Consider the following 24,580-nt stretch of genomic DNA (forward strand, 5'->3'; position numbering starts at 1 on the left):
AGCAGATTATGTCCAATTTTGCTTTCACGATAGCGTCACAGCTCAAGCAAATTTTTCAGCAATTGGCAATCATTGTTCCTTTAAATTATGTTTTTTCTATGAATAGCTTAACATGTTGGCTCATTGCTTCTTTGAAATTTAATCGCTAGCGTTTAGAAGGACAGCAGTATTATGAGTTTTTCAACGAAAGTATATTGGGACCATTGAGCGTGAATCGATATGGCATGTTTAAAAACAATGGAGACATTCAATCAAATCATGTTTTTTTAACTTTAGTCTTAACTAAACACATTGAAAGCTTTCTCTCTGTCTCTCGATGCTGAAATACAATTTTTACACCACCCTGCAGGTTGTAATATTGCTAACAGCATTTGCAAAATTGTGCATAAATTTGCAGTTTTCCTAAAAACCTCCCTAAAACGCAACCCCAGTCACCATAGACCATACACAAAACCAACCGACCACCAAACTCCGTATGCGGCAAGTTGGAAGCGCTCCAATGGTCTTGTGCAACCACTCAGAACAGACCACCACCCAAGGAACCCGAGCGATCGAGCACACACAGAATCAAAGCCCGAGGACTTTCACCACGCGCCTCTACGAACGTGCAGCTTCCGGCGGTGCTAATTCGGCGAGACGCGACTTGTTGGGCCAGTGGCAAACTGGCAGCAAAGGGCAAGCTGTCTGGCTACCCCCAAAAGCAGAAGCATACAAGACAAAACCCTACAAATCACTCCACTCCAAACCCGTCATATCCCGTCTTGGGGCGCGGCAAAAGTTCACCCTTCGAGACAGGACGAACTCGCATCCGTGGCCCAGCCGCCCAGGCGAGCACAAACAAAACCTGCCCGTGCCCGTGTAAAACAATTCAATTCGTAAACTTTCCTTCCGCCAGTGGGTTCGACCGGACAGGGGGGCGAAAAACTTTCCTGTAAACTAAACCAATTTCCGGCCCCGACAGGAAATCAGTCGAAGGACATTACCCGTACGATGGTTCGACTTCGACGGATCGATGGTTGAAGTTTTTCCCGCTCGGCACACGGCCATTTGGTGGGGCCACTGCCAGTTCCTGACCGGACACAAGCAACCCCCAACACAACCGCAAACTGGGTGGGTTTTTGTTTTCCGAGGAATTCGATAGTTGTGCCGATTGTTTTCTTTCGCCTGCTGCTGGTCTCACCTTTCGACTGGTTGGGCGGCGTGGCGCGATCCAGTGCCGAGGATCGGATCAATTAAGGGAGCGAAAGTATTTCGTTAACTTCATTACTTTACGGCCCGTTGGCCGGCTGGCAGGAAGTGTTGCCGGAAGTGACCGAGCGAGCCGAAGTGTTCATCCCGAGAGTTCATCAGCCCAGGTTCATCAGGAGCGAGCGAAACGATCGCACGGAAACCATCCCAAGCCACAACCGGTTGGAGTGAAAGTTTCGTGGTGTGGAATTTAAATCAGGCTTCCCTATTTTCGGACTTGCGGACGTACGTTGCAATGGCCTGATGAGTTAACACCTCCGGGCGCCGGGACAGGACACAAGTTTTCGCCAAGCCATCTTCTTTGCAAGGTTCCGTCATAAGAGGTTGGCGAAAATCCCACCTTCACCCGAAGCCGGAAGTGGTTTACAAGTGCGGCAACCGCAGGCGCAACGATACGCAAAGTTCCTCCGGGGAAATGCGGACTACTTAAGGAAGCAGCCGGGAGCACCCGAAAGAGAGCTAGTTTTCCCCGGTCCAGTTCGGCGCCCCTCGAGCGGTGACAAGTTTGAAAATTTAATTGGATGGTTTCCCTTTGTGGTTTTTCTTCCCATTTGGCACTGGCACTGGATGGTGAGATTGATCGGGTTGAGAAGTTTGAATTGGCTGCCGGCACCGGGCTGTCCTAATCCTCGCCCAAACAATTAACAACCGTCCAATTAGTGGTGGGTGGGCGAGCGTAGGCGAGCAACAAACGGGTGTTGTTTGGTGCTTTTAATTATTTTTGTTTTCCAATGGCAACAATTTCCGTAGCATGTGTGTGTGTTGCGCTCGCAAGAAGCTTATCACTTTGTTGATGTGGATGCTCGAGAACGAACGCCAGCTTGGCGTCGAATGCTGCAGAAGTAGGGTTAATAAATGACACCTTCCATGGGGGTGGTTACTTCTGGTGGGCGAAAAGATGTTACCCGTTATGGGCTGGAATGAAATGAGTGTCCTTCGATATTGCGAAAAAAATGGGAGCTATCATTGAGTGTTGTGTTGTGGATCGTGTCAAACAGGATGAAACATTTTCTGGTGTAGAAAGCTTAACGCCGGCACCATCTGCGTTAAATGAGTGCGAATTTAATGGAGATACCAAATTAAATCACCTCCGTGTTTGTATGATGTGCTAAAAACTTTCATTCTATGCTTAAATACTCATGTCTGCCAAACGACCCATGCCTGCTTTACTCATGTCTGCTAAACGACCGACTAAAATGAAAACAGGAACGCTCCTGAACACGCCGTGTCGGACATTCCATCGAAAAATGCAAGCATTCCAAGGCTAAAATGGATGACCAATGCACAAATCTGAAGGGACATACTTTTTGCATACAAATCAAAAGGGAAACATCAGCCCCGCGACAGAATCACGAGCCCAGATACATTCATGTTAATTATGGATTCAAAATTTACCATGGTATTAAATAAGCTGGATACGTCAAAAACAAGCTTCCTTTTTTTAATTGCCTCGACAACCGGTGTACGGTCAAGGTCTACCTTGCTATGCTGCTTAGAGCTAAGGCTTTCATGACTTGAAATTACTCGTAGCTCGATAGTCAGTAGTCCTGCGCGTACGAGGAGGCTCATACGAGATTCGATCCCGATACTATCGTGTGTTTGTACCGCACGCTAATGCTTCGGCTATCGATCCCCCCTCAAACAGAAAATTGAGTATAAATAAACTGAATCTGAAACAGAAGCTGAGATAAAGTCGGGGAAAAGCGGTCTAAAAGGTTAAGCTAACTCTTGGTGTTTCAATTCAAGCGCTTTTTAGTATCCCCCTACTCAAGGTAAGACATCAACGTCTCTAACATTCCAGTAAGGGAAATATCTTTCTCTAGATTTCCAATGCTCGCCTGGACGATCAAACCTTTTGGCACAAGAAATGCGTCCGTCCGAGTGACTGAACGACGCGCAAGTATGCTCGAACAAAGAAATATTACATGGGGACCGTTGAGCCACCAATCAGTTTCTAATAACACATGCCGGGTGCTCTTGTACTGTGGATATTGGATGCCTGTAGATGGAAATTGAAAACTATTCGCAAACAATTCAAATGTGGAAACAATTCAAGCACATTCGCCATATGAAACGCATCCTGCTCGAATGGCTTTCTTCCGTTCCGTTTAAATTATTCATCTATCGAACCTCGCTGCCTCGGACCACAGTAAAAACTGACCTTACAAAACAACGAGACACACTCCCACAGATGGCCATAAATCGTTCGAAAAAAATTAGCTTTAATCAACTGACCGAAGACGGGCCATGTTTGTGTCGAGTCAGCGCACTTCGGTGCAGCAAACTAATGGCCAAAAGATAACTCGCAGCATCTCGCTAACCGTTCGGTTCGGTTGGCTTCATCCACCCTTTTCGGCCATTGTCGAAAGGTTTCCTTTTTTTTCTCCTCCCACTTTTTCCTCCCAATTTCTCCACTCCATCACGCTTGCTCCACTGCAGGGAAAAAGGCGCGCGTCGTATCCCGAAACGAAACCGCACCCGGGCCGGCCGTTTGCTGGCGTTTGCCCGCACGAGTTTGGCAAATAAATTTCCACCCATAAATACATTACGGGTGTAATATATGCGCTCCGTTTTGTGTCCACCGAGCCTCCCCGTGCATCGGGGGTCACCGAAAAAAAACCGATCCCCGAAATAATCGCCTTTTGAAAGCTTGCCAAAAGCGTCCACCAGTCGTGGAGGTCGGAAGGCACAATTCTAATTTATGCGCGTTCTCTCCACCACATGCCAACAAAGAACGAATCAGGGGGGTGGGAGGAAACAATCCTCACACACACACAAACACACACACGGTCCTTTGAATGTTGGGCGGTGAATTGATCCTTCCCATCGCTTGCCAGGCAGGTTCATTTCGGACGGCAGGTCCAAAAAGGTCCGCAAAGTGTCATTCCTGCAGTCGCATCGTTTGTGACCCTGGCCCGAGGCACCCGGGAAAGGACACAATTTTCCCCACACCACCGGGAAACTAAGGCTCTCCCCCTCCGCCGGCCAGGGGGAGGCGTAAATACTCAATAGAACGGTCACACCGGAACGGTAACCCATTCGGCGGGAGCGCCACTACGATGAAGCAACAGCCTGCAGTGGAATGTTCGCTCGTGGAAAACGGATTCGTGGAAAACGGCTCTCGTGGCCTCGTAAAGGTCCCACAAGGGGGCCGCCATACCCACACAGGCAGCCACACCACTAAGCATTAAACTTCCGGTTCAACTATCACGGGACGGAAAGCGTGGGCTTTGCAGAATAAAACAGGCGCTCATCGAAAGGTCACCCTTCGAAGATGAGGAACCCCCGGGGCAGGAGGGTCGTGGCCCATAAAACGAAACCGGCACACCAAACGGAGAATCCATCCAACGGAACGGGCGCACGTCGATAGTCAAGGAAGGAATCCAACGCGCGTGGCGGTGCTTACAATTTGTCACCGTGGATTAAATGAATAATGACAAGCTTAATCCGGCTTTGCGGCAGCACCGCCACGGCGCACTGCGGAGACATTCCGGGTCTGTCCGGATGGTCCGGATGGTCCGGATCGTCCTTGCTGCTGCTGCAAAGTTCAAAAGCACCACACGCAAAAGGTCCTCCCCTGGTGGGGGGGGCGTTGGGCGTTAAAATCACCCTCAACTCTCGCGCCGGGCATGCTTTTAATGGCGGCCCTGATGCTGGCTGCGCATTAAATAAGTAAACGAAACAAACACACGAACGAGAGGGAGGAGGTGAGTTGGAAAAAGAAAGAAGGGGAAAAACGCCACCCACTTGGTTCGTAATTATTCAAACCCACTGCAAGGATTCGTGTGAGCCTTGATGACTTCTTTCGACCGGTGGATTACTCGCTCTTCTCTGTGGCGTGTGTTTTTCTTCTTTTCAGATGGGTCCTCATTTTCAGTGACGTCCTTATTCACCCACCCATTCACCCACCCACAGGAAAGGTGTATCCATTACGCGCGAGGGTTTTTTTGTTTTGCCTGATGAATATCCGCATCCGCGTCTCAATCGAGCGTGCGCGCGTGTGTTTCCGCGTGAAATCGTCGCGCCTAAAAACCCTGGCCCTGGTGGGCTTATCACACGCGTGGCCTGGTACGCGCGTGACGCACGTACACCAGCGTGTGTGTGTGTGTGTGTGAGTTTGGGTGCACTGGAATCACATTTTCCTCCCATTTACGACACTTCCCGTTTTGGTGTGGCTCGGGAAGTCGGTGAGGAGCACGCCCAAAACAACCAACCATCAATCGTGCCGTGCTGACGCGCTGTATGAATTGCCCAAGGCTCCATCATTCTACGCCATCCCCACCACTTTTCCCGCGTTTTCCCACCCACAAACGCACCGTCTAATGTGACACCATTCATCTTTGCCGTCGCGCGATGCACACGTCCCGGTCCAGACCGATGCAAGTGTCTGGCATCGGTCGACGAGCAGGAGGAGGAGGAGGTCCCGCGTTGGGGAGGTTAAATACTTGCAAAGGAATTCTAAAACATCCCCCTCCACCATCCCCATTCCACAACCCATCCGGTGCAGATGATGGGATGCATTATTACACCGAGAGTGCTCAGTGATAATGCTAGTGAAACAGATTTTGACTTGAAGTCCCTCCCCCCCGACGAGGGGTGGTAGGTATGGGGGTGGGTGGGTGGAACGCAAGTGCCTCTATGCATCTTTAATGAGTAACCGTTGCGAACTGAAGCATCCTCAGCTGGTGGATGAGCGAAACGCGCCTTCTGCGTGTCTGCCGTGGCGTGGAAATGTCCGTGGCGCGTTCGTCCTCACAGCATATCCTCGCAGTTTGGCCCTCCAACAGTTTGCAAGACACCGACCGTGGTCGATCCTTGGCGTTCGAGGCAGTCGGGAATTTAATGTGGTACGATATTAGCATTTTCCCGACAGCCCGTGCGACGTAAAAGCGTGCAATCGAGTTTGCGTCGTTTCGTCCCGTATTTTGCCGTAACCTAATCCGCGGGACGTAACTTCGTTTGGGTGTTGTTTGCGCGTTTGTCGCGCATTTTGGCGCACATCCCTGCTTACAGGAGTCTAGAGGGAGGTCTCATTTGGGGTGCAGTCGCCCTCAGGCAGCTGAGTACAACGCACCCACGTACGACGAAATCGCGATGTCGAACGAAACCGTTTATGAGCGATGGCAGGGTTGGTTAAATGACGCAGGGGGTTCTTTTGGTATGCTGCACGGCCCGTCTATGTCCTTAAATGGAGTTCGTGCTGCTTTGCGAGCGTTTATAATGCGAGTAAGAAGCGTATAACATCGAGAACGCAGGCTTTCAATTGTCTTTGGTTGAGCAAAATTTGCATGTGTCATAGAGTTGAGTTCGTCTCGTTTGTGGTTGGGATTTAAAAATATTCTCATCTTATATCATCCACCCTACCTTCTCATTTCATGGAGCCTTATTTGTGAACAATCGAACTCCAAACATGGGGGAAACGGGCACCAAAATCGTAACTAATCCCAAGCACAATCGAAAGAAACACATTGCATTCCCAAAACATGCGAAAACAGCTTATCATTTTCATCCTTCTGTTGATGAAAATTTATAAACCTGTTGACTTCCATGCCTACAATTGGAAAACTTCAATTGGTATTTATGACAAAGGTTTTTTGTTGTTGTTGTTGGAAAAGCTCACAAAATAAGGACTCAATTTGTGTCCATTTTTTTCCAAAAGCCCAGCACTGCTGTTTTTCGTTTCGTTATTTTTTCGCAGCACCCAAATCAGCAACGGCAGCGGGAATTATTCGCCATCGTTTGCTCCACACCAGCCAGATGTCTCGGCAAAGTCTGCACCACAATGCAAACGAGCGAGCGAGCGAGTGGCGATATTTTCCCATCGATTAAAGGTCCTCAAACCCACGCCCCCGGAAAAATCGCCCATCTCCGTTTGCTGATGCGTACCGCGACGACGCTTCATCTCGACAACGGTTTGAAACGGTTTTGCAAACAACCGGGACTGGCAACGGTGTGCCAGGAGCACACAAACTTTCTACCGGGAGAAACGAGTTTTAAAGCTGTTCCCCCGATTTTGGCGTGAAATTTTTCGCCACCGTGGAAAACACGATCCCGACGATGTGCCTTTCGAAGAAGCCTCGGGCGTCTCGAGCACGGAAGCACGGGGAAAACTTAAAGAAAAGTGAAGCGCACAAACAACACACACACGGCACACAAACAACACACAAAACCCGCCATATCCCTTTGCAAGCTTCATACCCAGACAGCCACGGGTGGGAAGGAAAAACTGACGCCGAAGGGAGGTGAAAAAAGAAAACTCCACAGCAAAGTGAAAACAGGCGGGAACAAAACGCGGAAACAAGCACATAACATAATATTAAACTTTATCTCTTATGAGCGTCATTGTGCGCATCGTTTAAGCACCCCACCGTGGGGCGTTTGGTGTCTTCCCGAAACGAGAAAAGCCACCACGCTTCTCGTTACACGCCCACTGAATCGAGCGGCTCACGAGCTTTTGCCGATGTTTTGGGGTGCTTTTGAGCCACACCCAATGTTGGCTTCGTTTCATGCATACACTATTTATGGACTGTTTAGTGGCGTTCGTCGTAAATGGTGGCCAACGATGGCACGTTACGCGGGTGCGCGATAGCCCGCTGGAATTTCACACCGACTTTCCGCGAGCTAATGCACCGTGCCTGTGCCGTGCAATTCTGGGCATGGATGAATGATAACATAATCCCCGGTTGCATTTACGTTCGCGTGTTACCATGGATGGAGCTGGTGGTGGAGCGTAAGACAAAAAAATTTTTCGATTGGGAAAAAAGGGAGGAAGATCTCGTTTATACGCTCAATGGGTCGGATAAATGGGTGAGCGATAGTTTTTTTTCTGTTGTTTTTCCTGTCTTTCTCACAACACTCCCCGTCGTGATGATTTATGATACTACGCCAGTAAATGAGCCAGAAGCCCCTGACCGGATGGCTTCAAAGCAAATGCACGCCAATCGCCAATCGCGGGCTGTTGAACTGGAAAAACTAAATTGCGGGATTACGGGAAAATAAAAGCCACCCCCAACCATTGTGTTTGTGTGATTCATCCCCATTTGCTCTCACTCTCGGTTGAATTCGCGACTGGGGCAGCCTGTCATGGAGGCGCCTGGTGCCTTGTGGAATTGGGACGCTCTCGATGTGAACGTTCCGCAAATCCGCTAGCATGTGTGGCTGCATCATTTGCATAATTACACCGAGCCGGGCGCGTGCAAAGAACCCACTCGCAGTGGGTTGGTGTGAAACTAAGCGAAACTGTTACCAGCCCCGGAAAAGGACGGAGAGAAGCCCCAAGGACAGAACCCGAAAGGTGTTGACAGGACCGGAGGGACTTTTAAGCGCCCTGGTGCCATTTTGTTGCATCAGCCCGCTGGTGGCGCTGATTCGAGTGTATAATTATCTCTTCTTAATAATTTACATACCGGCGCATGGCGCGGCCTTGGCGCGGTTGTTGGAAAGGATGTTTCTTGTCAACACCGCGCCAGAAAAAGTGTGGGCGAGAAAGTGCTTTAATTTTCGCTTTCCACATCCGGGCGTCGTGAAGGAAGCCGTGCACTGAGAAACAAGATGCACAAACAATGTAAACCCCCCCAAAAAAAACGAGCTCCAAGCGCCAAGAACAAAACAAACAATTTGCAAATGGAAATTACATTCAGCCTAATTACAGCCAATTGAAGTACACATGCTAATAGGGGTGGTAAGTTTTTTTTTGTTTTCTTTTCCTATCCCCACCTGAAACCTGGCTGCCCTGTTTTTTTTTTGAGCCACTTTCCACTTCCAAAGGTGTGAATCGTACGGCAAATGCTTAATCAGCTTGATCCGTTCAATCGAAGCAGGCGGTTTCAAAATTAACTCCCCCATCGGGAACGAAAATGGAGCAGCAGCAGTCTGGTAACAAAACAAAAAAAAAATAAAGACGAAAAAATTGCGAGCTGAAAACCCACCGTAACGATACGGAAACGGATCGCTTTCCGATCCGAAGTGAACGATCGAGCCCGAGAAAAGTGGGGAGGGAAAGTTTTGCTTCCGTTGGCTGCATTTTCCAGCCTGCTTTGTGTAGGAGCAGTTTGCGGGCTCAAACACACACACACAGGCACATACACAAAAAAGACCAAAGCCGGAAATGACACAATACACATGCAGAAGCGCAGGAACCCGTTGCATCGGGTTGAGCGAGAGAGGGCGATAAAATGGCGATTTCTGCTCGTTCGCCCGAGCCGGAAAAGAGTTTCTTTCAGCTCCCAATCAGTGTGCTTCCATCGTAGTTGTACCAAACGCCCGCAAACGGCAACGACGGTTGTACGTCAATATCGATAAAAGGACCACTTTCTTAGCGCTTCCATCGTTCGCCGGTACGTTTCCACGCGCTCGCACGGCGGAACGTGTGAATGTGTGAATGCGAATATGCGCCTTTCTTTTGGCCTCTCGGGACTCCACCAACCCACCAGCGCGAACGATCGGTGAAAAAGCGCTGGGAAAAGCACGCCAGAGAGCATGGCCCGATGGAGGCGCCCGGTTGCGGACGAACGACGAAGAGAAACAACAGGGCCCCCCCAAAGAAGCCGATAATTTACCGCTTGTCTTTGTGGATGCTGCCTTTGTGTTTCATTTCTTGTGCGATTCCGTGCTCCAAACCATTCCGGGAATCCTCGAGAATCCCGGGGACTCTGTGACGGGAAAAAAAGATAAAAGGTGGATAAAAAGGTGGAGATAAAAGAAGTTTCTTTTTTCTTTATCACCCACCCGGTCTGGGGGAGGTGGAACAAGAAAACTCAGCATCGGCAGCAAATCGATTGGAAAATAGGAATGTCGTTAAAGGAATCGCCCCAACCGCCGCCGGCATCGTCACGCCATGTTGTCGCTGGAGAGAGCGAGCGAGATAGAGCGATATAGAGAGAGAGCAGGGGGATGAGAAAAAGGCACACACACGTACGCACACACACACAGCAACCATTGGATACGGGACGATGGGATCGAAGTTGCCCGGTCCGGTTGCCAGGCAATGCTGCTACATTCAGACCGGCATCGTGTCAGAGCGTGTCGAATGGCGTCGGGAAAATGGCACAGACGGACTGGCCTGGAGGCTTGGAAAGCCGGAAAAATACTACCCCCACTCTCGGTGTGTGTTCGTTGGGTCGCGTGTGCGTGCAAACGTGAAGTTGAATGGAGAAATTAAGCGCCAAGCTGTTTGATTTGGCTGATGGCTGACGTGCAATGATTCGATTAGTGACGTCGTGTCACTGGCGGGTTTTGATGACATTTTTCTTTGCCATCGATCGTCTTCCACAGACACCACACCGGAAGCACACACACACAGGGTACTCGTTTTCCGCCCCATTAGCTCGCCGACGTACTCGGCCAACGCCGGATGCGATCCACTGGACTGCTTCGAACTGGAGCCCTTAATTGACGGTTCCGTCCTTCTGATTAGTGTAGAAAATTATGTGGGCAGCAAAGCGATTTCACATTCCGCACGAAAGCCACCCGCAGGGAACTCTCGCTCGCTCTCATTCGCTCTCTCTCTCTCTCTCTCTCTCGAGTGATCCATTAGGGAGGATATTTATATCTTTTTGCTTGGTTTGATCTTTTTTTATTTGTCTCAGATTTTTTTTTCTATATAGATATATTTATTACCCAGCTTGCTTTGCGATTCGAAAATTGAATTTTCCTCTCATTAACTTGGGTTTTGATGCCTGGAGTTGTCGTTTCAATCCAAACCACCATCCATCCACCCCCCAGGGACCGGTTTTTAGTCAATGAATTATTCACATCCCAAACCCGAGCTTCCAAAATGTACTTTCCGCTCTCGCGGAATCTGAGTGGCAATGCTCATTGGAATCGTTTTTACTTCTAAGACCGAGCGTCACCGGCACTTAAATATTTGATAAGCCTCGGTCTCCCCCCTGACAGGGACGCCCCTTGTCAACGTGTTTTCTCCTCGAGCGCTCTTCAGGGCTTTTTCCTTCGAAACCCCGGCGTTAGACATTCGGTAATATTATTCAATCTTTTCGGCGCATAACGAGAGAATAACGGAGTGCGCCCGGGCTCAGTCGCAAAAGCGATTTAAGCTTTGATGTTCCTTCTCTCCCCCTCCTAAACCCCACTGTGCTCCACCCCCAAAAGCACACCTCGCCCATTTCCGTAAGTTCCCTTCGCTCGCAAAGGTGTGGAAAACGTGTCGTTGCGATGAAGCCGCCAGTAATTTCGCTTTAATCCCGCTTGCGGTGACAATTTCGAAACCAGCTCCGTCGGTCGTTCGATTGCGGTTCGAGTAATGTATCGGAATCGGGTCGGTGTTTTGGCGTGTTTCCTTCCATTGGGCAAAAGCCTCATAACCACCCAGGGCGGTCCCTTGTATTCGGGCGCAGAGTCTATTTACACTTACCCGAAAACTGTCCCACCCCAAGTGGTCGAAATGTCGAAGGGTTGGCTGGCCAAAAACTGGAAACTTACGGGCTCACAATTACAGGCCTATCGACACACACACACACTGCCTACGGGCCATCTACGAACGGCCAGTGCGCCATCGGTGCGGTAAATCGGTGTGTGCCAAAGTCTTTGCACAAAAAAGCGACTCCACATTTTCCAGTCCGAACGCTCGGTTCGCTCGGTGCCAAAGGTGCCGATTCCTGTCCACCAGAACACCAGATGCGTTTTTCGAATGCAATCGCACCACCCAGCTCCAACGCTGAACCCTTCCCGATCCATCCACGATCGAGAGTGGGAAAGTTTTGGAAGCTTTCTTCAGCTCGCCGAGAATGGCCGAAAGAGACGGAAGTGTCCCCGTTTGCAGCTCTTCAGTCGGTGAGGGGTTATTTTTCTTTCCTTTTCTTTTTTGTTTTACTGATGTAGGAATCAGGAAGTTGGAAACCACTCCCCCTTCTCGCCATCCCCCCGTCCTCCTCCACTGTTATCTCTCTTCATCCACCACGGTCCACATCACAGATGGACCGAAGAAGTAAAGTAAATAAATTGAATCTAAAGATTACGGATCGGTGAGTGTGCTGGGGAGGGATGTCCTGTTGAGTGGGAGTAGGAGGAGTATGGCCACACGAAAGCCAGTCGGAAAGAAGTGTGTTTATCTGTTTGGCTTATGTTTGCCGAATAACATGCTCGCTCGAATACCTCCGACCAAACGTCGTCGATAATGCTGCTATGCTACCGTATGCTACCGTCTTAGGAGTGAGAGAATTTATAATCGAACGCCAGCCAGTCAATGCCGAAGGACGAAACAATAGCTCTCTCCCCCCCTGGGAGTGCGGGTCATTTTGGGAACGATTCGTCAGCAAAAGTTTTTAAGCCCATTGCAGTTAGGGGAGCCACCCTTTTTCCACCGCTTTCAAGCCATCGGAAAGCTTTCGAACGCCAAGATTGGAAGGCTCTCTTCCTTCCTTTGGCAGCTCGCTTTCGAGTGGGCGGAAAGTTTGGATGGGAAAATACGATGGGAAAATACGGAAAACTGGCGGGACCTTCTGGGCGCAAGTTTTCGGCACGAGCGGGATCGAAACGCGCTTTTCAATTTGTCAGATTATCGAACCATGAATGTACGAAGAACCAGAGCTCCCAACACTTTTCTATTTCTCCCGCCGAGGGGTTTTTCCATTGCTTTCCGTCTCCCGCTCGACGAGAACAAAGCAAAAGACACCAGAATTTCCCAATCACGGTCCCCGTAGTTCCCTTTTTCCCGCGGCCACGACTTTCACCCTCCCAAAAAGGAGGACACATACACACACACGCCCGTCACCTGGCAGAGAGGCTTTCGAAAAGGAAGCTAACAAAACGCCGGAAGATAAATTGCAAATTGTATGCAAATAGACACCGGCACGCGGGAGTACGCCATTTGCCGCAAGCTTCGCCGGCCCAACTTGGAGGGGACCCAACCACCCTCCGCAGGCTGCCGATGACATATGATGTTGGGAGTGCCACTCACGCACCCACCCCCATGCACCCCTACGCCACCCGTCACGATGACGGTTGGTAAAAAATTATCATTTCCATCATCCACAAAAACGTGGCACACACTACACTAGTCTCGTGGGTGGCTGGGTGGGTTTTTTTGCAAAGAACGGGGAAAAAAAATTGCCCACCCACCCGATTTGCTGCGTGTGAAAATCACAATCACAATCACAGCGCCAGCATAGCACCAGAGCGCAGATGCTGCGGCAGATTACACGACCTTTGCCTCAAACACACGCACGCACGCTCCTGTCGATACAGTCGCTGGGTGGATTTGTCACGAGGGCCGCCACCCACCACCCCCACTCAAGCCTGCATTGACTGCAGCACACCGGAGACTATACGCCCTTCCACAGGACACACGACCGGGACGGCGGGATTCGGAGACAAATCAGAACCACGAGGAGTGACGGAAGCGTCGGGAGTTTATTTGGGACAAAATGAAGCGAGGAAAAACGAAGCAACACATTCCTCAACGGTTGGTGGGGGGGAGGGTGCGGGTGGCTAAAAGAAGAAGAAGAAGAAGAACTAACTGAGGGCAAAATTTACGGAAATTTATTCCAACAACAGCCACCGGTGGCAAAAGCAACGGAAGGTGACAAAAGAAGAAGCAAAGCAAAAAAAAATAGAATCCGCGAGCCCATGTCGTTTTTGGAGACTGCCTTACGAATCCCCCATTGTGTGTGTGTGTGTGTGTTTTCCTGCCAACCCTCCACCCACCCACCCCCACGTTCAGTTTAAAGATGACACGAGATTCCGAGCACTGCGGAGGCCGAGCGAAATCTTCCCGCGAGAATAAACTTCAAGCAAAAGGTTCGTCCTTTCGTTCGTCGGTTCGTCCTCGTGTCATGCGTGGGTTCATTTTTCACCCCGTTCCGGCGCATTCTCGTCCAGCCTAGCATTCCAACCGTGGGGGTGGTTGTACATTCCTGAAATTTCAAGCAAACCGTCATCGAGTTAGACGGTGGGGGGCATGAATGTTGATGTTACACCATAATAAACTGCATCGGATCTCCCGGGAAGGGATGATGCTCGTGTCCGTGTTTTCTTTGATGCCCAAAATCGACCCCCGACACGGGACCCTGTTTCAAATGCATCGTTTCACGTGTGAATTGGGTTGGTTTTGGGTGTTTAACTCCCAGCAAAGGGCAACGGTCCAACGATGCCGGCAAAACACAAACGTATGGGCTGGAATGCAGAGCAAATAGTGGCCGGTTTTTTGTTTTTTCGCAGAAATTCCCCATTTAAGCAATCGCCAAAAAGGACCTTTATTTACTGCCGCAAGCAACATTCGGGGCGTGTTGGGGTTGGTCATGGAAGGTCAGTCAGATACGCAACCATTGGCTACGGACGATAGCTTACGTGTAGCCCTTCTGTTTTCACAATCACGCGCAATCGATGGCCCCGATGGTAACACCATTTTCCCGGAGCCGTCCGTGACATTCTGGTGAAAATTGGCCCGGCTCGGTGAGTGAAAGAAAAATGCATCCTGCGCGCGTGAACATCACGCGACCCAGGAACCCCTCCCAATCGGCTTGGCTTTGGGTGGCAGTTTTTCCTCGGAATAAGCGCCATTTTCCGAACCAAACCGGGAGTTCGGACAATTGGACCCCATCAAAGCCGATTGCAGTCACCGGAATGTGCTGCGCCACTGTATCGAACTGCCCACGCTGGTGACGAGAAGGCCTTTAGGAGTCCCTTCCGGAACCGGCTTAAAAGCTTTTCATTGTTCTACGCTCCCGGGGAGCTGTTCTCCTCCGGCGAGTGCAAAAAAAAAGGCTAACCCTCGGGAAATGGCGCGCTTTCCTCGATCGCTCGTGCTACAAAATAGCTATGCAAAATGGTTCATTGGCAAACAAAACGGGCTGACCGAACCCAACCACTGGGCCTAGTAGCTTGACTGCTGCCTGCCGTGCCGAGTGGTGAAAGAAAATTAGTCTCAACCGTGGTTGCGTTGCAAAATTAGGCCTGCACCCGGGGAGGAACACTATGCCAGATATGCCAGAGGACTCGCTCCATTTGGGGTGGCATTGGATGTCCTCGGTGTGTGATGTGCCACATTGTAAAGTGCAGCAAAGGTCCATTACCGGTTTGGTAAGTGTGGCTCAGCACTGTTTCCTCACTTGTTACGCTTTCTCGTTCGAGTGCTGGAACTGGGGAGATGTCTGATGTTGTGTTAGCGAGGAAGCGCCGCAAAACGCTGGCTTGAGTGAAAATTGAGACAACGGGCTTTCGTTGAATGTAAAGCTAAAGCTTTAAAAGCATCAAATCGTCTCCCAAACCGGCCTCAACGATACGACAAATAACAAAAACCACCCCAGAATGATAAGCAAGCAGCTGCTGCTTTAACACCCATATGAGAGTGTAACGAGGCTTATTTCCATGCTCCTTATTGCAGACCACCATCAGCTTGAGCCATCCCCTTTTCGTAGCTGTAAACCGGAATAGCGTAGATTACTTTTTGGATTTGATGAAAATGAAAAAAAATGAAGCCATTCCTCCGTGACATTGTTGGCCGCGTGCCCTCGAACCGATACCCGATAAAAGGCTGTGCTGGCAAACCTTCCGACACACACGCCCTTAACACGCACTGACTCGCGAAAAGCTCATCAGCACTCCAGGATGGCCCCGGGATGGATGCAAACCATCGTCACACTCGCAAGCGCTCGAAGGGAGACAATATTTATCTTTGTCATTAGTAACACGCTTACGACGGCGCGACGATGCACGGCATCCGGCAAAAGGACGGTTGCCCTGGCATGCACGCACGTGGGGCATTATGTTTGCGCGACATGTGTTCCCTTTGCCGGCGAATAATTAGGCTCTTTACGTTGGGCGCGAGTCCACCACGGGAAAGGAAGCTCACCCAAGAAGCTTGACGGCGCTCGGTGAAACACGGCGCGCTGTTTGTGTTTTGAGTTATTGGCGTTTGTTCTTAACGTGCATTAATATTGTGGCCCATAAAAAAACGGGGGAATGTGCTGTCAGAAAGCAGCTCGTGGATCGTAGAGTTTTGAGTTGGGTGGAAGACGAAAAAAAGTAAAAAACCTGAAACCAAATCAACCACCAGCACCCCCAGGCAACCGCCCTTTTATTTATCGTTGCACATTTTTCACACTCGCGAATCGTTGCAATCGCACGCGTTTGTACCGCTTTACGGGCGATGAAGGCTTGCCGCGTGACGGTGGAGATAAAACTGAGCCTTCCTTCGACACCGAGTCAGGCGGATCGTGAAGAAGTGTGAAGATTACGAATTTGCGGCGGCATTAAACGGTAGCGAACGTTGTACCCCTTTTTTGTGCTGTTTCTGTTTCATTCCCTTTTTATTTCGCTCTTGTTACGCGCTTGAAACCCAAACCCCAACTCCGGTTGTGATTTTTATTTTGTAATTGCACGAAATCTCCGCTCGCGCAGCCAATAAAACGTGCGCGTTTGGAAAAACAGACTGTAAAGCCTGGGGGCGAGGAGCAGAATAAAAAGAAAAACGAAAGAAAAGAAGCGAAGTTTCCTCGCCACGCGTTAGAAGGCACTTTTGGGATGAGGCCCACGCGGCCCAGGACGAAACAGGGCTCCCTTTTATGTTCGTTTCCTTACTCGTGTTTGGTGTTTATGTGCCGCTTCTGCAGCCGGTGTTTGATGGTTACAGGCGTGGGTGGTCCTTGTGAAAAGCGGGCCCCATTTCTCATGTCGTCGTTGGCGGCGGACGGCGCGAGATGCGAATTAATTTCGGCAGATTTATTCCCGACCATCCATTCACGGGATGCATTCGGCAGTTCCATCGAGAAAGTACATGCCAGGTACGTGCCACAGGGTTGCCTTTGAATTTTCAAACGCACGGCCAAGGCTGGGCAATAAATGGACGTGAAGATATTTTGTTTTTTCTCTTTCGATCGGCACAAAAGTCCACAAAAAAAAAACATCTCCATCATCCACACCGAAAGGGCCCATGGGACGGAACGCAAATCTGTTAATTATGTTTTCATCGACATCTTTTTTTTCTCCATTGCTTCTGCTCTGTCATCCATCGAGCCACGTGTCATCGATGCGCTTCATTCGGTCGCACCCCATTTTGATCAAAGTAAGCCATCGAAACCGGCTTGACCATTGAACGAACGCTCACTTGGATGCGTAAATGCTGTGTATGGTGAAGGATGATAAAAAACGAAAGAATTACGCAACTTTGAACACCGCAGAAGAGGGCCACACATCTCGGTCGCGGCGCAAATGTTTTACCAGTCATCGTAGTTTATTTCAATTTTTATTTCACTCTTTTTTTTCTCCGCCGGTTTTTTTTCTTCTTCTTTCGTTGTCAACCCGTTCCCTTTCGCTTCTCGTGCATTCCGAAACCCGCACACTTTCATTTGTGTTTAATTTGTTTGCACAAAAGCTGCACCGAGCTGCGCGCGCGGTTGGAAGCCTTTCCAGCACCGACCGAGACGGAGGTTACAGACGAACAAACGGACGGAAATCAGCCCCCTTACACACACACACACACTCCCACCCCGTCAGAGGGTCACCCTTCTGGTCGGTTGTTTTGATTGCATGCGTGACTACGATGCGACACGCGACGCCAGGGCTCTCGAGGGCTTCTTCACAGGGTAAGACCAGGGTGAGTTGGAAAGAGAAGGGACATGTCCGCCCCCTCACCTGCTTTGAGTGTGTCTCTTCGGTGTGTCTTGCTTTTTTTTGCTTTGGTTCGTTTTGTTTTCCCGCACCCTTCAGTGCTTAGATGCGCGAGAGGGAAAGAAAAAAAAACTCTCCACCCAAACGCAAGAAGCCTAGCCACCCCTAGCTGGAGAGATTTATGCCGGTGGCGTTGATGGGGTTTGCAGTTGCAGACGCTTCGACTCCCGCGGGCTGGTGTCATTTGCAGCAAATTTAATGGCACCCATCGATGCTTTCGAGGTGTGCATTCGAATCGAGCTCGAGAAAGCTCTCGGTTTTTTGTTTTTTTGCCCTGCTGCTACTTTGCTCCTGTTATTTACACCACCACGCGAGAGTGGCCACCCCTTTCTCGGGGGAGGATGTTGGATCGGAACTCGAGTCAACGGACTGGACGAGTCAACGATGACGACATTCCCGGCCTAAATAATCCTCTCCCCATTCGGGCGCTTTCCGCTGGCCAGAAGCCTGCCGACAACAACATTTCGTTCGCGCGTCGCTTTTCAATCGCATCCAGGATCCATTTTAACCCCACATTTCCACACTAGCGTCCCCTCCCACACACCCACACACACGGTGGGGGAAACGATCCGCGCCCGGACAGCCGACATTATTAGTTCCTTTTCCGTACCGTGCTGCATCACGTTTCCCCGTTTACTGCAGCGACCGGAAATTCAAACGATATTACCCTTGTCACGTCATGTTCCCGAAAGGGTGTTCCCGGGCTTCTACCGGTCGAGTGGAACAGGCGAGACGAGAGCAACGAATCAACTTCCCATGTCCCTGGCGAAGGCACCCGAACATGCTCCAGGGCCGTGATTTGAAATGTAGCCCTTGGTTGTTGGTTTTTTTTCGCTTCCTTTTTTTCTCCTCCGTTTTTCTTTCCTTCCGTTATCAACGATGAAACCGCCCTCCGCGACTCGTTTCGCTCGGACAGAGATTTCGGTTCGGATTAAGCACACCTACGGCTTAAGCTCGACTCCAAAATTCTCGGTAAATGCTTTTACGCTATTGCAATCAAAAAATTGCGGAAACCACGTTGCCCTTGCGATCGGGCGACGTTTTTACAGGAAGCGGCTAGCAGTTATCTTTTGAATGTATGTTAAAAAAAATACCGAAACCCGGGATGTGTTGTAGCATTAAAGGCTCGGTAGGATTGTGGCGATGACGTCGGTTCGACACGGAAACGGGTCGTCGTGGTTCGGTTGAGGGAGGATTTGAAATTGTTCCTTGCACCGATGCACCGCTCGAGTGCTCTCGACGGTGGTAAAGTCTACATCTTAAAGCTTTCAAATCCTGATGACAGAGACAAGCAACGCTTATCGCGGCATTATCAACCATTTCAACTGCCCTCAAGCACGGTGTGCTTTTGGGGAAGCCATCGGCTGCGATCGACAACCCATCAAACAAAGCTACAAATTTGTAACGGGGCACGTAAAGTTTAAATTGAGATAGTGAATTTAATTGGGCATAAAATTTGACCTTTCGCCGGTGCCGCTTTTCCATTGTTCTCGCGACTGCGGTGGAGCCTTAACAACAACGACAACAACAACACCAATAACAATGGGGCTGCTTTTGCTCTCCACAAGCGATGGAGCTCGGATGTGCGTTCTCTGTTCAATCTCTGTTTTCTCTCTCGCTTTAGAAAACCGAAGTCGATTGCTCCGCTCCGAACACACCCGAGCGAGAGCATTCGCTCAACGGGCAAAATCGCGGTCGAGCAGCGGTTGAGCAAAGGTTGAGCAGGCGACTTTGCTCGACCGCGCGATCGGGAAACACGAGCGCCTTCGTGCCTTTTCGGGTTGCTTTCAGTACGTTTTTTCTAGTGCGGTGGTTTTTCTTTCATTCGCCCTTCCCCGCATTCTAGAGAGATCGACCCGCTCTCTCTCTCCTTAAGCCAAACACATGCAGTTTTGGGTTATGCGTAGTGTTTACGTTTATTCATTTTCTTCCTGCATGGTTTACACACGTGAGGTTATTCCACAGGCTTGAATGCAACGGCGGCGTCATTGAGACGGCTTCAAATTTGCTAGGTAGCACGGTAGCACAACTGTAGCCCAGCGTTTGTAGATATCGTTCAGCGGCATTCGAATTGGCGGTATGCATCAAATTCCATCTTAGGCAGTATTCTTAAACAGCATATGCGGCGAATATATGATGTTGATTTTTTCCTCTCATCGCGTAGAAGCCAACATATAATCAGAAAACATGGATTAGAAGATGTAATCATATGTTTAAGAACAATGCTTATAAGCTTACCTGTGTAGTTTAACCCAGAAACGACAAGTCCTCAAGAACAACACTTTCACACTGCGGTGGTTGGTTTAGACTGAAAATTCTCTAAGTCCCCTTCGCTGGCGCGTCATTCAACCACCGAATGTGGAAGCACGCGCACACTCTGACAAAACAGCCTGCGCTGTTGCACACATGCAAACCAAAACGGGTCGAGCAATGAATTTATGCTCAACACATGCTCAATTTCCAGTTCGGCTAGCGTTGTGAAAGCGAGAAGCAGATAGGACCGAGCTTTTGTCTCTTTCTGGCTACCAGAGATCTTCGCCAAAATGCTTCCTGGGCGTGCATGCTCATTTGGCTGCGTGCGGACGGATGCAAACATGAAATCGATTAAACTCGCGTCCATTGGGCTGCGTGCGTTCGAATGGATGCATGAATCGACGAAACAATCTCGTGTTCGGTGAACGACTGCAGAAGTAGCGCTTTTTTCACGGAAAACTTATTAAAAATCAAATTAATCCCATTCAAACATCATGAACGCTGGTGTACGGTGTGAAACTGGTGACTTCTTCTTTCGTTTTTTTCCCCATTTATTGGAAACACAATCCCACACGCTCCTTTACCGGCTGCACCGTACAAAACGCAATCGCGCATCCTGCAGGATATTTTTCTCCACCCCGTGCTATTTATGGTCACTTGTGTCGCCTTGACAATGTGTCGCTAACTGCTACAAGCGCAACCACTTACCGGCCCACGAGCGGTTGCCCTTTTCCGGACCCGGTGGCGTACGAATACAATCGGTACCACCATATTCATGAGCAGCAGCAGCAGCAGAGAAAAGAGCCTCACGACTCGCGGGCACGGAGGGTTGTATTGGCGAAACTTACCATGCGCCCGCAAACTAACTAACACGGGGGACAATGTAACTCGATTAGAAAAATGATATATGGTCGAGCAATATTTCCCGAACTATTTATGGCACTCCGCTACGGCACATTATATTTGCGTACTATGTTTCATCGGAAGCGGCATCGGGCATCCTGCTTGATGTGAACGCGGCAATGCAGCGCCCGGGCGTTTGCAAGTCGAGACAGAGAACGAAAGTAAGAGAGAGTAAGAAGGCGATAAAAATCCCCGACCTGATCGTGCGGTGAAACGACGACCGTTGCCGTTGGAGTCGCTTGTTAAAAATGGAGAGAATGCAGCACAAATTAAATACGCCGCAGGAGCCAACAACGTGCCAAGCTCGCCGGAAGCGCTGGAAAGGATTATAAAGCATATAAAAATCAAATTACTTCACCCGTGAGTGCTGCCCGATGGCGTGGTCGTTAACTTTGCTTAGATATTTTTTCGTTTTTTTTTATCCACCCACTTTCACGGCAGCGGTGCAAAGCGCGTTAAGCTAAGATCATACATTTTTCATTGCACTCCCTTTGGATTTATGCTCTCAGCGTGAGTAGGGAATTTCACCGTTTGCCATTTGGCACCGAAGCGACTTGGCGCGATTGCAAAAGATCAAACATGCATTCCCCGTTTGAATATGCTTAGTTTGCACGTGCATACTTATGAATGAAAAAAAAAACTTCCCCCGGTTTAGCAGTAAATCGTGTTTCACATTATATTGCGATTTATTTTACAAAATAATTTAATTTGAAAATAAAAACCCATTGGCTGCAGTTGTTGATAATGAAATGAAAGGGTCGTTTTTTTCTCAGCCTCATGCAGTTTTTAAAGCTTTTCGAATCACTATTTTCAGCTTATTATATTCCACCGTGTCATCGTACGAGACAAACGCGCGAAATGTGCAGTTACCACGCGTATAAATGGACCCGTTTTGTACAGAATGCAACAAATGGGCACGAACGAACGAACGAGCGAGGGAAAACTGAAAAAAAGAAACCCTCCTCATAAAAAACTGCACCCATGCACTTTCGATCACCGCGAAGATCATCAATTTCCATTCACCATGGCGCGCAACGATCCTGACACCACGGCGTACGGACACTTTCGGTGGCCCCATTTGCTGGCACTTTTCATCACGAGTCTTTCGCCACGCACCCGTCCGATATCGGGCTGTGCATCGATTGTTCATTACGGCCCATCGAAAGCACCCTTTCGTGGTGCCGTTGCACAATGCACCAGCGATGCATCGCGCATGTGTTTTTTGTTCTTTGAGAAGACGCGCAAAGTGTTAATAAAACGGTACGCGGCCAAAGAGGCGTGGATTTTTTCGTGGATCGCCCAAATCATCGCCCAAGCCCCGAACCGCGGAGGCGCTGATTATGTGTGAATTTATTAACAAATTGCAATAACCACGCCACCATTCGCGGCTCCCGCCAGCGATCCAGCGGGGTGCATCGCATAATTTGATAATTACAGCCACGGTGGCTTGCAAAAAAAAGCGAACGCTCATCCCCGCGTGGCTCCATCTTACGCGCGATTGCGAGGCGCGAAAATAAAACCCCCAAAAAAAAAAAACACGCCCCAACCACCGGCGTGGAGTGAGTTTGCGTTCTTGTTGTGTGCGTGTGTGTTTTTTGCGTGTTTCGTGTTCTGGAGGGGGTTTATTTTTTTTGGTAATGAAACCGACCCATTTCGCCGAATTTCGCGGCCTCGCTGTTTCGAGCGAATCGAGCCCTTTTAAATAAAGCGAACGATAAATTATGAACCGCTCGAGCCGCTCGGCGGCATGCTGGTGCTGCGAACTGGAGCACGCTGCGAATAAACAGTGCCGGCTTCGAGACCGCTCAAACGATTAAAGGCGCTCGTGTTTTTCAACAAATATGTAACCCGCGAAGGGCAACGGCGGCGGCGGCATCGCGAATCGCTTTTGGGGGTTCACTTGGGGAATAATTTATATGCTGCGCTCGGTCTCATCGCTCGGCTTAGTGATGTTGTGCGTATTTATTTTGACGAACGCCGTTTGTGGTCTCTAACGGTGGTTAAATAGCACCTTCACGAAAGCGTGGCCCTGTGTAGGCTGCCTGCGAAACGAATCCACCGGTGTAAACACGCCGCAAGTTGACTAAGTAGGCTACGCTTTTGCGGTTTGTTGTTGGTTGCAAATACACCTTTACGAAGTGTAATCAGAGCAATAATTTAAGTTACTATCAATACCCTACACACTCCTGCTTACTTTTGTCGTCAACTTTATGCAAGGTAAGGTCCATTATTTCCTACCTGGCTGATTGAAACGCATTCCCTGCACTCATTTCCACCCAGCGAAAGGGACCACTCGATAAAGCACGATAAATGGACCTTTCGCAAGTATTTTTCTCCGCTTCATCGACCACGCTACAAGCAAAAAAGGCATTCTCCGACTTCGAGCGTGCTGCTGAGACTGTTCTCGTGGCTCGTGGGCTCTCGAGGTCGGAATGTTTCAAAGCTTCCACCGTGGCTTCCCCCGGGAAAAGCGTGCACTCGCCGGCGCAAGTGCTGGCGTTTTGTTTGCCGCTTGAGAAAATAATATTCTCCCACTCCCACCCAATTAACAATGAGACGGGCGATAGCGGATGCTTCGAGCGTTTTCCACCGCCAGGAAGCGGCTCATTTAAGCCGGTGTCGCCTCAGGGACGCCGGCATTGTGCGTTGATTAGCGTTCGGGTGGAGGACGAGCACCAATCGCTTCCCATTGTGCTCGAAAATGTGCAAAAGGATAAGGAAACGTGTCGCACTTCTCCATCACCACGCGCGCGCTTCAGGTGGCCATCCGGAGCAAGGGTCGGTTTGTCTTTCGGTTTTTTTTAATGCCAGGACGCGCGGCTTCAGGACGAACAGCAAACCCATCAAGCAAACTGCCGCCGGAAACGCGCTGTTGTGCACTTTGCGTTCGGCACCGTTCGGTTCGGCGTTATCATTGCGATCAGGCGAAACATTAAAAAGCTTTGTCAGTTTGTGCTCTCAAGTGTCGCGGCCGTCATTTCGCTCGCCCAAATCCCTGGCGGACGGCCCTTAGCGCTCGGGAAATGCCAAACGCGGTGGCAAAGAAGCCACCAAAAGTGTGTGGGGCGCGTGGCAAATGAACGAAAGAAGAAAGCAAAAGAAAAGGAAAAGGAAATAATACGCGAAAGCGATCCGAGCCCGTGGCACCCGCGCGCGCTCGCGCGTCAAACGTCGCCGTGTGCTGAAGTGTGAATATTAAATTCTATTGTGCTCTCGCTTGAATTTAATTTATTTATTTTCCACCCACCACCACCACCCCCAACCACTCTCCCATCACTTAAGGGCAGATCCCGGCAGATGAATGGCAGCCTCATTTCATTTGTTGCGCGAGCGCGCGCTCGCAGAAGGAAACGATACGCTCGGTTCCATTGTCATCCGCGAGGCTAAAATCAAACACTTGCCGCTCGGATAATGGAGCTTCGGGGGGTGGCAAACCACCCGCAGGGGGGGTGTGAGCGGGCGGTTGTATTTATTTGGAAATGAATATCGTTGTAATTAAATTTGATTAACTTCCGACACTCCCACCATCCTATTATGTTCGAGGGGAAAAGTC

The sequence above is a fragment of the Anopheles nili genome, chromosome 2, assembly GCF_943737925.1.
Source record: "Anopheles nili chromosome 2, idAnoNiliSN_F5_01, whole genome shotgun sequence".
Taxonomy (NCBI): Eukaryota; Metazoa; Arthropoda; class Insecta; order Diptera; family Culicidae; genus Anopheles; species Anopheles nili.